Source organism: Bolinopsis microptera, chromosome 6, assembly GCF_026151205.1.
Source record: "Bolinopsis microptera isolate Bmic1 chromosome 6, MBARI_Bmic_1.0, whole genome shotgun sequence".
NCBI lineage: Eukaryota > Metazoa > Ctenophora > Tentaculata > Lobata > Bolinopsidae > Bolinopsis > Bolinopsis microptera.
Window position 1 is genome coordinate 9079948 of NC_087077.1, and position 13106 is coordinate 9093053.

General features: G+C 37.6%; 2 protein-coding genes across 2 annotated transcripts in view; one reads left to right on the forward strand and one right to left on the reverse strand.

Moving 5' to 3' along the window:
• LOC134817563 ((E3-independent) E2 ubiquitin-conjugating enzyme UBE2O-like) overlaps window positions 1-10696 on the reverse strand; it is a 74926-nt gene extending 64230 nt beyond the window's left edge. Inside the window, exon 1 of the mRNA XM_063826751.1 lies at window positions 10668-10696. The gene's annotated coding sequence lies outside the window, so the exon portion shown is untranslated. The remainder of the gene's footprint in view (window positions 1-10667) is intronic.
• Window positions 1-13106, forward strand: part of LOC134817564 (probable serine/threonine-protein kinase kinX) — a 53011-nt gene that overhangs the window by 8239 nt on the left and 31666 nt on the right. The gene's annotated exons all lie outside the window — the stretch shown is intronic.

The window sequence follows — 13106 nt, forward strand, 5'->3', positions numbered from 1 at the left end:
TTCCCGCATACACACATACACACGGATTTCTTGGGATTATTAAGGTGATTCCAGTTTCCCATAGTACATCTGGAAGGTTAAAATCTCCTATAAATTTAGGAGATTTAGGAGACTAAATTTAATGAAGTAGATCTATAAATCCAACAAATACTTATCAATCCACCAGATGTTTCAATATTTACAGCTAAAGAGTCTGGTGCCTTTAAAAAAGAGTTCACAAAGTGGCCTGGCTCAAGCATTACAGCATTACCAAGGCGACTGTAAACAAAATATTTTTTGTCAAAATCTTTATTTTTCACTTTAGTTTAAGTTATATTAATATAATAAATTCAAATCTTATGATATTGTTATTATCTTAACAGTTACTATTGTAAAAATAAATAAATAAATAAATAAAGTCAATTTTTACAGCACAGCAATATATATCTAAATATCAGATCCTCTGTAATCATAATGTATAAAAAAAGGAGCTTTTCTCTGTGCTGAAGGATGAATCAAGGCAGATCATGGTTCTGTTAGCAGGCCACCCTAGTTATGGACAATACATATATATAAAATAATTAAATTATAATTTTAAAATTGTGTCAAGATTGAACTAAAACATAACTCAGGGTAAAATAGACGTATTCCCTTCGTCAAATTAACTATTTACAATCTTGTAGCTTAAGATTTTAAATTTGTATTCCTTGTATTCTTTGTATTGTATTCCTAGTGAAACATTACAACTGTTTTTAAGATAAATAATTGAACCCCCACCACCACCTATATTACTAGTAGAATTATCAATTTTAAAATCTCTATCCTTTGTAAACATAGTAAAACCTTCAATAAAAATTTCAGCATCTAATATGTCACTACTAAAATGAGTTTCTGTAATACAAATTATATCAATAGACTTATAAACTGATAAAATGCATTTTAGTTTATCAATTCTATTAAATAATCCGTTAGCATTAGTATAAAAGGCAAAAACCCGACCGTCTCTCTACTTCCTCCTGACTCATCTTCTCTCCTTTTCTCATTCCTGGCTAAAAAACGACTCTCTCTGTCAGCTCTGCATAAGTCCAGATTGATCCAATATGATGGCTTCTTGCAGGCCCTTACCTGATTTGAGTAATAAAATTTATGTATGTGTGTGTCATCATTCTCAAAAAACACGGTCTTTTTGGTTTGTTTTTTGGGGATTGTAGTTTTGTTGGTGTTTTGTTTTTTTTTTAAGTTGGATTGGTGTTTTTGGCTGGGCCTTTATTTGGATGTTGATGTTGGTTGTTTTGGAATTGGTGGAATGTGTTTTTTGGTGTTGTTAGGTTGTTGTTGTTGTTGGTTTGGATCGTTTTTGGTTTATTTTTGGGGGATTATTTGGATTTTTATGTTGTTGTTTTTGGTTTTTGTTATTGCTTGGTTGGGTTAGGGATGTTTAGTGCGGATGGTGTATTTTTTGTTTGGTTTTGGTTGGTGTGTTTTTTATTGGGTACGTTGGTTTTTGCTTGGTTTTTTTGGAATGTGTGTTTTTAGCTCCATAGGATGGTGTTTGTGTTGGTCTCTTTGGACTGCACTCCCCAAAGGTAGGTTGTTTTGGTGGATGAGTGTGATTTTTGTGTGAGGTATGTTTGTGTGTGGAGGTTGTGCTTTTGTGTTGTTTTGTTTGGATTGGTTGTGTTCTTTTGTTTTTTTGGTTGTTGATTGTGTTTGTTGGTTGGTTGTTAAGGTTTCTGGATGTTTGTCTTTTGGTTTGGGAATCGTGGTTTTTGTGTTATTTTTCTTTTGTGCTGGATCTACTACTCATGTGATCACCCTGATACTAGACCATACCTGGTGTTGGTGGTAGTTTTTGTGTTGGTTATGCTCCCTGGTATGTGTCTGTTAGTTGTGGTTGGTTTTTTGTTTTTTTTTTGGATGTTGGTTTGGTTTTTGGTGGAGTTTCGCAACGTACCTCTTTTGTTTTGGATGTTTTGTGGTTTGGATGTGGATTCCCTGGATGGCCCATCCACCCCCCACCACACACCCATCCTTCTACGCCCTCCCCTCCGGCTATCTATAGGTCGGCCCTGTATTTAGTTCTTGTTTGTTTGGTGTGTGTTGGATATGGTTTGGGTGGTGGATGTTTTGTTTGGTTGGGATGATGGATTTTTTGTTTTTGTTTGGAGAGTTGTGGTTGTGTGTGTTGGATGATGTTTGTTTTTTTCTTTTTTAGATTTTGGTGGATGGATTTTTGGTGTGGGTATTTGGATTTTTGTTGTCTTGGGTGTATTGGTTGTTGGATTTGTTCTTGGATTGGGATGGTGTTGGTGTTGTTCGTTGGTTTTTGTTGTGTTTATTTTTTGTTGTGTTGGAGTGGATTGTGCTGTTCACTTGTTTGGTGGTTTGAGGTGGATTTGGGGGTGTTGTTGGTTTTTGGTGTAGTATGTGGATGTCCTTTTGTGTGGTGGGTTCTGGTGTTTGTTTGGTTGTGGTTTGTTGGTTTTTGTTGGAAGTGGATCGGATGGTTTGGACTTATTGTGGATTTGTTGTTTTTGGTTTTCGTTTTCTCTGGTTTTGGGTTGGTTGGTTTTGGTTTTGGTTGTTGGAGTTGGTTGGTGGTTGTTGTGGTGGGATCATGCTTGGATTGTATGTTTGATTGTGTTGTTAGTGTTAGTTGTTGTTTGTTTTATTGGATTTGTTTTTTACTTGGTTTTTTGGATTTGTTTGGTGGTTATGTTTTGTGGCTGGTTTCTGTAGGGTTGGAGTGGGGATGTGTGTTTTTGTTTTTGGGTTGATGTTCTAGGATGATTTTGGGTGGTTTTTTGGTGATCTTGTGTTATGTGGTTTGGTGGTTTGGATGTATGGTGTTGGTGTGTGTTTTTCTGGATTTTTGGGATATTTGTGGGTTTTTATTTGGTGTGTTATTTGGATTTGGGATTGGCGTTTGTGGGTGGATTGTGTTTGTTTTATGTTTTGGTTTTTTTGGTTTGGTTTGGATTTATTTGTGTTTTTTTAGGATGTGGTTGTGGGTCGGATTTAGTGTTTGGAGTGGTGTTGTTGTTTGGCTGAGTTTTGTTTTTTTTTTCTGTGGTGGATTGTAGGTTGTTTTTGGATTTGGGTGTTTTTTGGTTTTTGGATGTGGTAGGGTTTGGATGTGTGTTGGTGTTTTTGGTTTTGTTTTTGTTTCAGGGGGGGGATTTTGTTGTGGTGTGTGTGTGTTTAGGGTTCCTTTCTACTGGGTTGGTTTTGGTTTTTTTTGTTGTTTGTGGTTTTGATGTTTTGTGTTTTTTAGTTATCAATTCTATTAAATAATCCGTTAGCATTAGTATAAAATGCTAACTTCTCTGACCGTCTCCTCTCTACTTCCTCCTGACTCTTCTTTCTCTCCTTTTTCTCTTTCCTGGCTAAAAAAAGAATCTCTCTGTCTGCTCTGCATAAGTCCAGATTGATCCAATATGATGCTTCTTGCCAGCCCTTACCTGATTTGAGTAATAATTTACCAATTCTTCATCAACTGTCTGGATGATCAGTGGTTGGCAATAGTCAGGCTTCTTTGGATCAACTTTACCAGCACGATGGCAACTCAATGAAACAAGAAATTCAGTGAAACAAGAAATTTAATTTTAGCACATTTTACAGAATAAAAAGATGTAAAACAATTCATAAAATATAATGCCCATTTGGTGTATGACTTTTTGTCCTTGACTGCTAGTTTATGTTTGGAAGGACAGGTAACTAACGGGGCAAGGAATGCGCGTGCCTGAAAGCTTTTGCACACACCGAAACGCTAGTTCAGTTAGGTTTTTAGAGACAAGGCTCATATGGGCAATTCCACCGTGACGGACACCACGATTATGCCATTTTTTAAAGTTCAAACGAATGTTGTGCTCAGGATGTTGCTTCTTTATCAGCTTAAACTATTTATTAGTCCACATTTAACCTTTCTATAGGTTGTGTGAAAATTTCAGACCCCTACTATTATTACTTTCTGAGATAGCACCCCTGTGACGGACGCGACTTAAATATGACACTTTTTTTGGGTGTCTACTCAGAAGGTACCCAAATCTATCTCAAAACGTTATCTATTATCTCTAATTTGGACATGCAGTGATAGAAAAAGGTTTAGGGATTTCTGAGATACCATTTTTTTGGAGATTGCTCAGTTTTTGTTTGCGTGGCGCCATTTTCAAATTGTGACGGACGTGACTGTGACGGACACACGGTTTTTTTTCAATTTCTCCAAATCTTCTATTTGACACTTTTATCTTGTTCAGTGACCTTCATTCTATGTTTATGCCAATTTTTAGGCCGCTAGTACTTCCATGAGGTCTGCAATAGCCAAAATCGTCCATTTTGGGCATACGCGAGGGTATCAATCAAGGGGCAGCAATTATTTCTCTACTTGAACAAATTTATAACTCTGGTAAAACATTCATCTCTGTTCAACACATCACACTGTTGAGACCATCTCCCAAAAGTTTCATTACTTTAGTGTTTAAAATGTGGAAGATATTGAATTTTTACTTCAAAAATATGCGAAAATAGGGTAAAGTCCATTTTTTGTGCCTTTTACCCCTGAAAAAGGTTAAGGCAAATAAATGGCAAAACTCAGTAAATTTAATTATTGAATTGCATATGATGTTATTTGATAGTCTAGTCAACATAGTCAAACCTTGTTTGACTTCAATTTGTCTTGGTTTTAGTCAAAATAATGGAAATATGGATAAAAATGGCTAAAAGTGAGCCGTACGCCCATATATGGGCATATACAAAATTATACATAACTCAGTCATTTTCTGTCCAATTTTCGATTTGACAACATCGTTTTGTTTAGAACGGTCTCAGCTTTAACAAAAATGCATTTAAAGTCTGTTAAACGATTTTTTGGAGCATTTTCAAAAAAATGTGACAGACGCGACAAGTTGGGACCCCCCTTCCAAAATTTTTTTCTTAAAAGATACAAGCCTGATAATTTCTACGGTACTCCCTTACCTTCAGAAGAGATAGGTTACAGTGGTTTTTTAAATATAAATAGCACTATGTGGCTCTGAAAAAAATTTTTTGCTTAATTTTGTGACGGACGCGACACCATCTTTGTGGACATTTTTTAGAAAAAGTATTTGAGTAACGGTTTTGAAACTTTGCATGGCTCTCATTCTTATGCCTATGCTTAAGTGTATGGAATTTCATAGAGAAATATTGCTGCATACCCAAACTATGGCCCTTTGAAAATTTGAATGATTTTTTTCATTTCCGAGTAGTGTTCCTTTGAATGAGAAAAATCAAAAGTTAATGCAATATGAAACAAAAAACTTTTGTTGACCTGTAAGGTTAAGAGTCTAATGAACATATTTGAACCAAAACTAGGTGCCTATCTTAACATTTTTCATTTTCACCAAGTGGAACCTTACCGTGGAATTGCCCATATTAGGACTAGAAGAAATTTGTTAGTAGACATTAGGGGTTCTGTTTATAGTTGTTACTATAGGTTGCAGTCTTGTTGTGACAAAAAGTCTACACTAAAACATACTTTAATTTATATTGTGTAGTTCAAGGATATAAAATGCAGCTTCAAGGTGGATATTAGAGAGCTGGCGAAAGATTATGGCGTTTGTATCAATGGTTATAATAAGCTATAAATATCTTAAACTATACAGTGCTAATTAAAAATTTCGTTATACTTCATTCTCAGATTAAATTTTAAAAATTCAAAAATATACATTTATTTTATTAAAACTTTCTCACACATACTTTATTCACAGGACAAGACTTGGAAAACAGTAGCCTAGGGAATTTAATTGAGATGTGTGTGACCAGCCGGTTATAATGTTTGGAAAATAACATTTGTGCAGTCAAAATCTTTTATGGTCCAATCAAGCAGGGCGTGGTTATGTTGATTGGCTAATAGCGCACGTTTTAGCTTTCCTCGCAAGCACATTACACTAGAAGTAAAGTCAGTCATTCTGAATTTTGGGGTTAAAATGTTAAAAATTTTGGTTGATCTAGTGTTGTGGTTGTCAGGTGGGTCTGCCTGACAGATTAGAAGGCAGGGTTTCCTTGACGAACATGTGTAACCCTCATGTAAGGATATTGGAGCACGGAATTTCATTATCTTGTAGAGCTCGAGGTAACTGTGGTATGTATAGAGATTTTGTAATGCTAGAATATTATTATGCTTTAATATAGGTTTGGTGTGCTCTTTTATGAAAAATGTTTGGTCAAGTTTCTGGTGTCCTATAGGCCTAGTACGTGCACAAGTCTTAAACTTATCAATGTACGCCAGCCTATCACCAAATAGTACTCTGAGACAGTACTTCTGAGCAGTAAATATTGAGCTTATACGTTGCTTAGCTGCCCCACCCCATACAGATATACAGTAAGAAAGATGTGATTCGAACAGGGTATAGTATAATTGTTGATGTAGAAATTCTGGAAGGGAGCAGCGAAGTCTATATAAAGTGGATGTGGAATGATTTAGAGTTCGCTTAAGAGCTTTAATGTCATCTTCCCATGATAGGTTCTCGTCAATTATAACACCCAGAAATTTTGCGGATGAAACCTTTTTGATTGGAAAGTTGTCTATAGTTAGTACAACTTCAGGGTGTGATAAAATCTCTGACTTAGAACCTGCCATGGTGGGTTTGAAGTGTATGTAGCAGCACTTGGACATGTTTATATGTAACTTATTCGCTCTCATATAAGACTGTAATGATGACAAAAGCTCATTTCCTCGTTCATATGCCTCACGTTTTGTTTTGCCGACAACAAATATATTGGTATCATCAGCAAAGGTAACAAATGATCCTAGTTTAGCACTGTTTGTGATGTCATTCATATAAAGAAGAAATAGGAGAGGCCAAGAATTGAACCCTGCGGGACACCAAATTGAATAGATAGGGTATCTGATTTTTCTCCTACAACTTCGGTGTATTGTTGCCTGTTTGTCAAGTAGTATGAGGTTATTTGCAAATCCTCTCACTCCGCATCCCTCTAATTTTATAAGAAGTGTTGAATGGTCGATCGTGTCAAAAGCTTTGCTTAGGTCAATGAATATTCTTAAAACATGATTCTTAAGTTTAAGAGATTTCGTAATTAAATCTACAGAGTAATTAACTGACAAAGTCGTTCTTCTTTATCTTTTAAGTCTCCACGCAAAATTTTAAGTCATCCTCCTGCCGTTGCTTAGACTGGGACTTTTACAACACAATGATTAAGTTTTCGTGCATTGCGTTCATATAAGTCTGTTTGCATCCTTGTTTGAACTTTTGTAACAACACTTTGGGAAGCCTGTTCAAGACTCATTTCTTCAATAACCTTCTTCTGACTGCTAGCAGTAACATCAGCCCAGGACGGGAAAGCCTGGTTCACTATCTTTGATATTTCTTTAGGTTTTTCAGTTGGAATGTTCTCGTTCACTGCATTTTCAACAATCCCTCTGTTACAAGGTGTAAGGGCCTCAAGTTCCTGCCTAATAACATTCCGGAGTGTTTTTGTTTCTTCCTTATCAGGGTTAGAGGTCTGAGTCCTTCTGCTTTTAATGTAAGGTGATATGAAACAATTCTGACAATGCCAGTTAGACAGACAGTCGCCTTCTCCTTGTGTCAGACCTGTCAGTCCAACATAGCAATAATGCCAGTACATATCACAAGATGCACAAGCTAATGAAAACTGCTCTTCCATATACCTGCTGCATTCACAACTACGATTTTCTTCATCTTCAGTTACATCATAGATCAGATTTATTCGCTCCGTACTATTATTCACAACAGCATTGAGTTTAATCTCCCCCTTTACATAAATTTTGTTGACTTTAAAGCGGCATTCGATTCACTTAATCCGGAGTTAATCTGGAAAGCTTTCAGTCATTATGGCTTGCCTTGTAAATACATTCGCATAATGCAAGCATTCTTTTGCGGCACCGTCAGCGCTGTCAGACATAATGGCGAGCTCTCTGAGTGGTTTGACGTTACATCTGGTTCTGGGCAGGGGGATATTCAGGGTCCACCTATCTTTAATGTTTGCATCAACCTGCCTGCGCAGCGGGCTGAGGATAACAAAGTGTTGTCACACGGGGCAGTGCTGCAGAGAGCTACCACCAGCTCTGGTCAGGATACAGTCGTCCTGGATACTGACTATGCAGATGATTTGGCTATCATGGACAACACCAAGGACGGTCTCCAGGAGACGACTGATCTTTTATGCAAGTATGCGGCTCAGGCTGGCCTCAGAATCAATGCGAAGAAAACAGAGGTTATGGCCATCGGCAAGAATACATCACAGAGGCCATATACTGAAGCATCAACAGTGGACATTACAGTAGTAGACACCGATGAAAAGCTAACCTGGGAAGAACATATAAAATCACTTAGGCGTTCTCTCAGCCATGCAACATCAACTCTCTGCCGCCTACGCTGCTCCCTCCCAGATTTCTTACACCGCCAGTTGTATTACACTCTATTTGAATCACACCTCTCCTATTGTATCACGGTTTGGGGTGGGGCAGCCAAAACTCGTATAAGTTCTGTATTCAAAGCACAAAAATATTGTCTCAGGGTACTGTTTGGCGACAGGGAGGCATACCTTGATAAATTTAAGACCTGTGCTCGTGCTCGACCGTTTGGCAACCAAAATCTGAACAAAAAATTTTTCTTGAAAGAGCACACGAAACCTTTGTTCAAGGAACACGGAATACTTGCCGTCCAAAACCTGTACACTTACCATTGTTTCCTTGAGCTCTATAAAATCATGAAATTCCGTGCTCCGATTTCCCTCCATGAAAATTTCACCTGCTCAAGTAGGAAACCCACCCTTATACTAAGCCAAGCAGACCCCCCTGACAACTTCAATAGCAGAACGAGTCGTATTTGGAACGTAATTGTGCCTGAGCTTGGTATACGTGACTACTGTCTAAGTGTGGCCTGCCTGAAGTCTAGGATGAAGCAATCACTGCTCGTCAACCAGCATAACCATGCTGATCTTGATTGGACAAACAAAGATTTCGAATGCTCTAATCTAAATTTTGACATTAAGTCTACCCTAGGGTCCACACATCCAAAATGATTATCTTGAAATTGAAAATTAGCTGGGTGTGCATTTTCCTTTGTCTTACTAACGTGTGTGAGCGCAGTGTAGTGAGAAAGTGTTTTTAACAGATTTATTATTAGACTTAGGATTATGATTTTTAATATATTACATTGATATAAGATTTATTTTTGATAGGTACTTAATAAAGTTGATGAATTTCCCTCCCTATTAAAATTTTAAACCCATTTAGTGAAAATTGATAAACGAAGATCTAGATATTGATACATATTATAACCAACATTGCTTATATTCTGCCTTGTAAACAAAGAGCAAATCTTCTTAATGCCTTCTTCCTGTCCTAAAACTAAAACTTCATCCTATTAAAGTAAAGGCCAGTTGTTACCACAAGCTATTATACCGTCCCTCTCAAAAACATGCCTCAGCCTCCATCAAAAACAATTTTAGTTTTCAGTCCTTCTAGTTTCCAAAAATCTACCGAGCTAGTGTTCTGGAGTGCACAAAAGCCCCTAAGCCCGTGCATTCCTTGCCCCCGCTAGCTGCCAGTCCTTGACAAACTTCCAATATCAAAGATCAACTAGTCATTTACAAATTGAGCACTATACAATTTTAATTGTTTTAAATATTTGACTTTGTAAAATGAGCTAAAACATTGATTTATTAGTTTCATTGATTTATTAGTTTCATTGAGACACGGCTATCCAGCAAGTCAGCAACTTCAATTACCTTGGGTCGATTATATCAAGTGATGGGACTATTGACCGGGACTTGTCTGCACGGATCCAGAAAGCCTCAGGAGCATTCAATCAGCTCGGTAATATTTGGAAGAATCGCAATATCCAAACTAACACCAAAATACGGATATATGTTGCAGCGGTTCTAACAATATTACTTTATGGAAGCGAAGTCTGGAACACTACTTCAAAGCAACTACATCGCTTCGAAGTTTTTCATCAAAACTGTTTGAGGAGAATCCTTCGAATTAAGTGGTTCCACCGGACAAGCAATGTTCAAGTGTTGGAGCGGGCAAGAATAAACCCGGTTATAACCTACATCAGTGCCAACCGTCTTCGCTGGTTTGGACATGTTTCTAGAATGCCGGACACCAGGCTACCAAAGTATCTATTTGATTGGACACCTGCTCACGGCCGAAGATCACGTGGGAGGCCAAGAAAGAATTGGTGAACCTGTGTCCTAGAAGACGCAGTAACATTCACAGGAGATCCAGACATTGTATTTGATAAGGTCCGAGAGTTGGCAGGAAACCGAAAGCACTGGAGAGAGATGATACGACATAAGCGGCAATTCCTTGGTGCAGGCCACTCGAATTAGGTTGCCTTTGGTGTGAGCAATAGCGAACAGCACGCACACTCCTTTGCCCCGTCAACCTATATCTAATCTATTTAAAGAGTGACAACCATACTGCACATTGAATTAGGATTCCGTTAAATATCAAATTGATTTATTGTAAACTTGTTTAATCTGTAATAAATGGCATAAAATTGAAATTTTTGTTTAACTGAAATTTTTGTTTAACTGAATGATTGAGGAGACCTTATCAAGTATCAAGTAAGTATCAGTTACATCCTTTTCTGCTGTAGCACCAGTTTTCTCTGATCTTTTCTTGACATTTCGTGTTCGTTTTGTCTCTCCTCGTGTCATACCTCAAATTATTTGTTATATAGTAGTGTTGAAAGTATTAAAGGAGGCAGAGACGCTGATGCAAGAGGTAGAAAAGGTTGCTGCTACAGTGGGACTAAGAATGAATGAATGGAAAACTAAATTCATTACTCAGAACATTGAGAATCCTGATACCATCAAGTCCCTGGGTAACAGCACAATGAAGCATGTGCATTAAATATTTTATTTGCATAAGACTCCGTATGCTGTTACTCAAGTAACAGAACTGCAAAATAAACTAGCCTCTTACTGTGTATATGTTATAAATTAAATTGATTATTCCATCGTTTGATATAGGAGATTGCAGCTTCTTCACTCTAGTCTTGAAAGATTTATGTCTAGAGCATTGCAATCATAGTCCACTTTTGAAATGATCAGTTCACCAACTGTGCCAATGAGAGTGACGGTGTGATCAGGTATAGTAGCCAAATGACAATAAACAATCGATACACTGGCTGTAAATTTGTATCTAAATCTGCTACTTTAACTGCACTATCATCCCTTTTTCTCCTCTAAGAGAAATAATTGTTGTTCTCAACAAGTCAAAATTTATTCTTTTCCTGATGTCATCGCCTCACTGTATCCTTAAATAGTAAAGTAAAGTAAAGTAAAAATTATGACATAACATCATCACTAATGTCTGCAAAAAAAAATAGTCTTTTCTTATGTCTTACTCTTAGTTGTTAGACCAGCATAAGCCTAACTTTCTCAGTCACATACTCCCAAATATATTTTACCTAGCTTATGCAAGTTTATTGTTTGCTGCTCTAGCTCAAGGTTACCTTGATAAAGTCCAATGCGTGACGAAAATTTGGTTTTACAGTTTACTTAGTTCCTTGTTTCACTTTGTTCGCAGTTTTATTTCGGGAGACATGAAGTCTAAAATGAAAGCTAAATTTGTAAAAACAAACAATTTTTTTTGCTCTCGTTCAGCTGCATAAACTATGTAATGTTAACCATTCATATTTTAAACTCGGGGAGAAATTCATTGACTTAATTGTATAAAAAATTGTTAAGGAAAGAAGTTTCAATTTTGGTATTTATTAAAAACAATCAAAACATATCATATCATACCATAAAAATAAAGTCGCGCCTCAGTAAAGTGAATAATATTTAAAGCTTGAAGGTGAGCCGCGCATTTACAAAACATCATGCGGCGATCACATGCAAATCACAAGAACCTGTGAGCCCCAAATTTAATTTAAATGACATTTAAACCTTCATGGGTACGGTATCATTCGATGGAATGAAAATTTGATCATTGATTAATTTAACAATCAACAATGCTAATTTGTTTCAAATCGTATAGCTCTGCTAAAATTTCGTTTCCAGATCGTGCTTCAAAACTAATAAGCATGATAATGTGATGTATGTTTGGAGGACTTCGCACCGCTTCGACGCGCCGCGCTTCGCTTCGCAGAGCAACGATCTGCCGATCTGGAAGGGTTGACAACGTCAATCAAAATGTAGGTAAAAACCATGCCATAATTTATATATTTTCAAATTATTTTCTAAAATAACTAGAACGTGATGTTTAAAATGGACAAAATTGGTCTTAGGAAATAATTTTTATTTTGGAATACTAGCCCACACAATCTGGGAGGGCCAGGCGATGATGTACTGTCGTACCCAACACAACACAACAGGATAAGTACAGAACCGGAAAAGAAGAGCAGTAATAGTGGCAGCGTTGTGTCGTGTAGTAGGAAAACGTTCATCGGGACACTGAACGTTCGTACTGTTAGGGAACAGTATAAGAGGATAGAGTTAGCATCGCTCTTCCTTGAGAGTAGAGTTGCAGTTTTAGGGGTACAAGAGCACCGGATTGTGCATGAGGAGCCCATCCCAAGAAGACAACGTAACAACCCCTCCCAAGATCCTAGGGTATCGGAGAGGAGGAGAACTCTGTTTCAGGCCAAAGACGCATATCATGAAAATCCTACAGAGGAGAGTAGAGAGGTAGTTAAGGAGTGTAAGGATGCACTTGCAGTGAGCTACAAAGAGGTTGAGGAGGAGACTCTTGCTTCTAGGATCAGGCGGGCTGAGGATGCTGCTGACAGGTGCAAAAATAAGGAAAGTTGGGACCTTATTAATGACATAAATGGCAGGAAAAGCAAGCCATGCAGCCTGGTTGATGGAGGTAGTGCAGAGGGGAGGTTGAAGAGCTGGAAGGACCACTTCACTAAGCTCCTGGGTCAACCACCATCTGTACCTGACCAGGAAATAGTTATCCAAACCATCCACCCCCAGCAGGATATAGAGACTGGTCTGTTTTGCAGGGAGGAGTTAGCGGAGGCGAGGAAGCAGATCAAGGAGGGTAAGGCCTATGGTGATGATGGCATAGCTCCAGAGATTCTCAAAAGAGTGGACATGGACGACCTGATTCTAGAGTTCTGTAACAGCGCTCTGGTTGATGGAAAAAT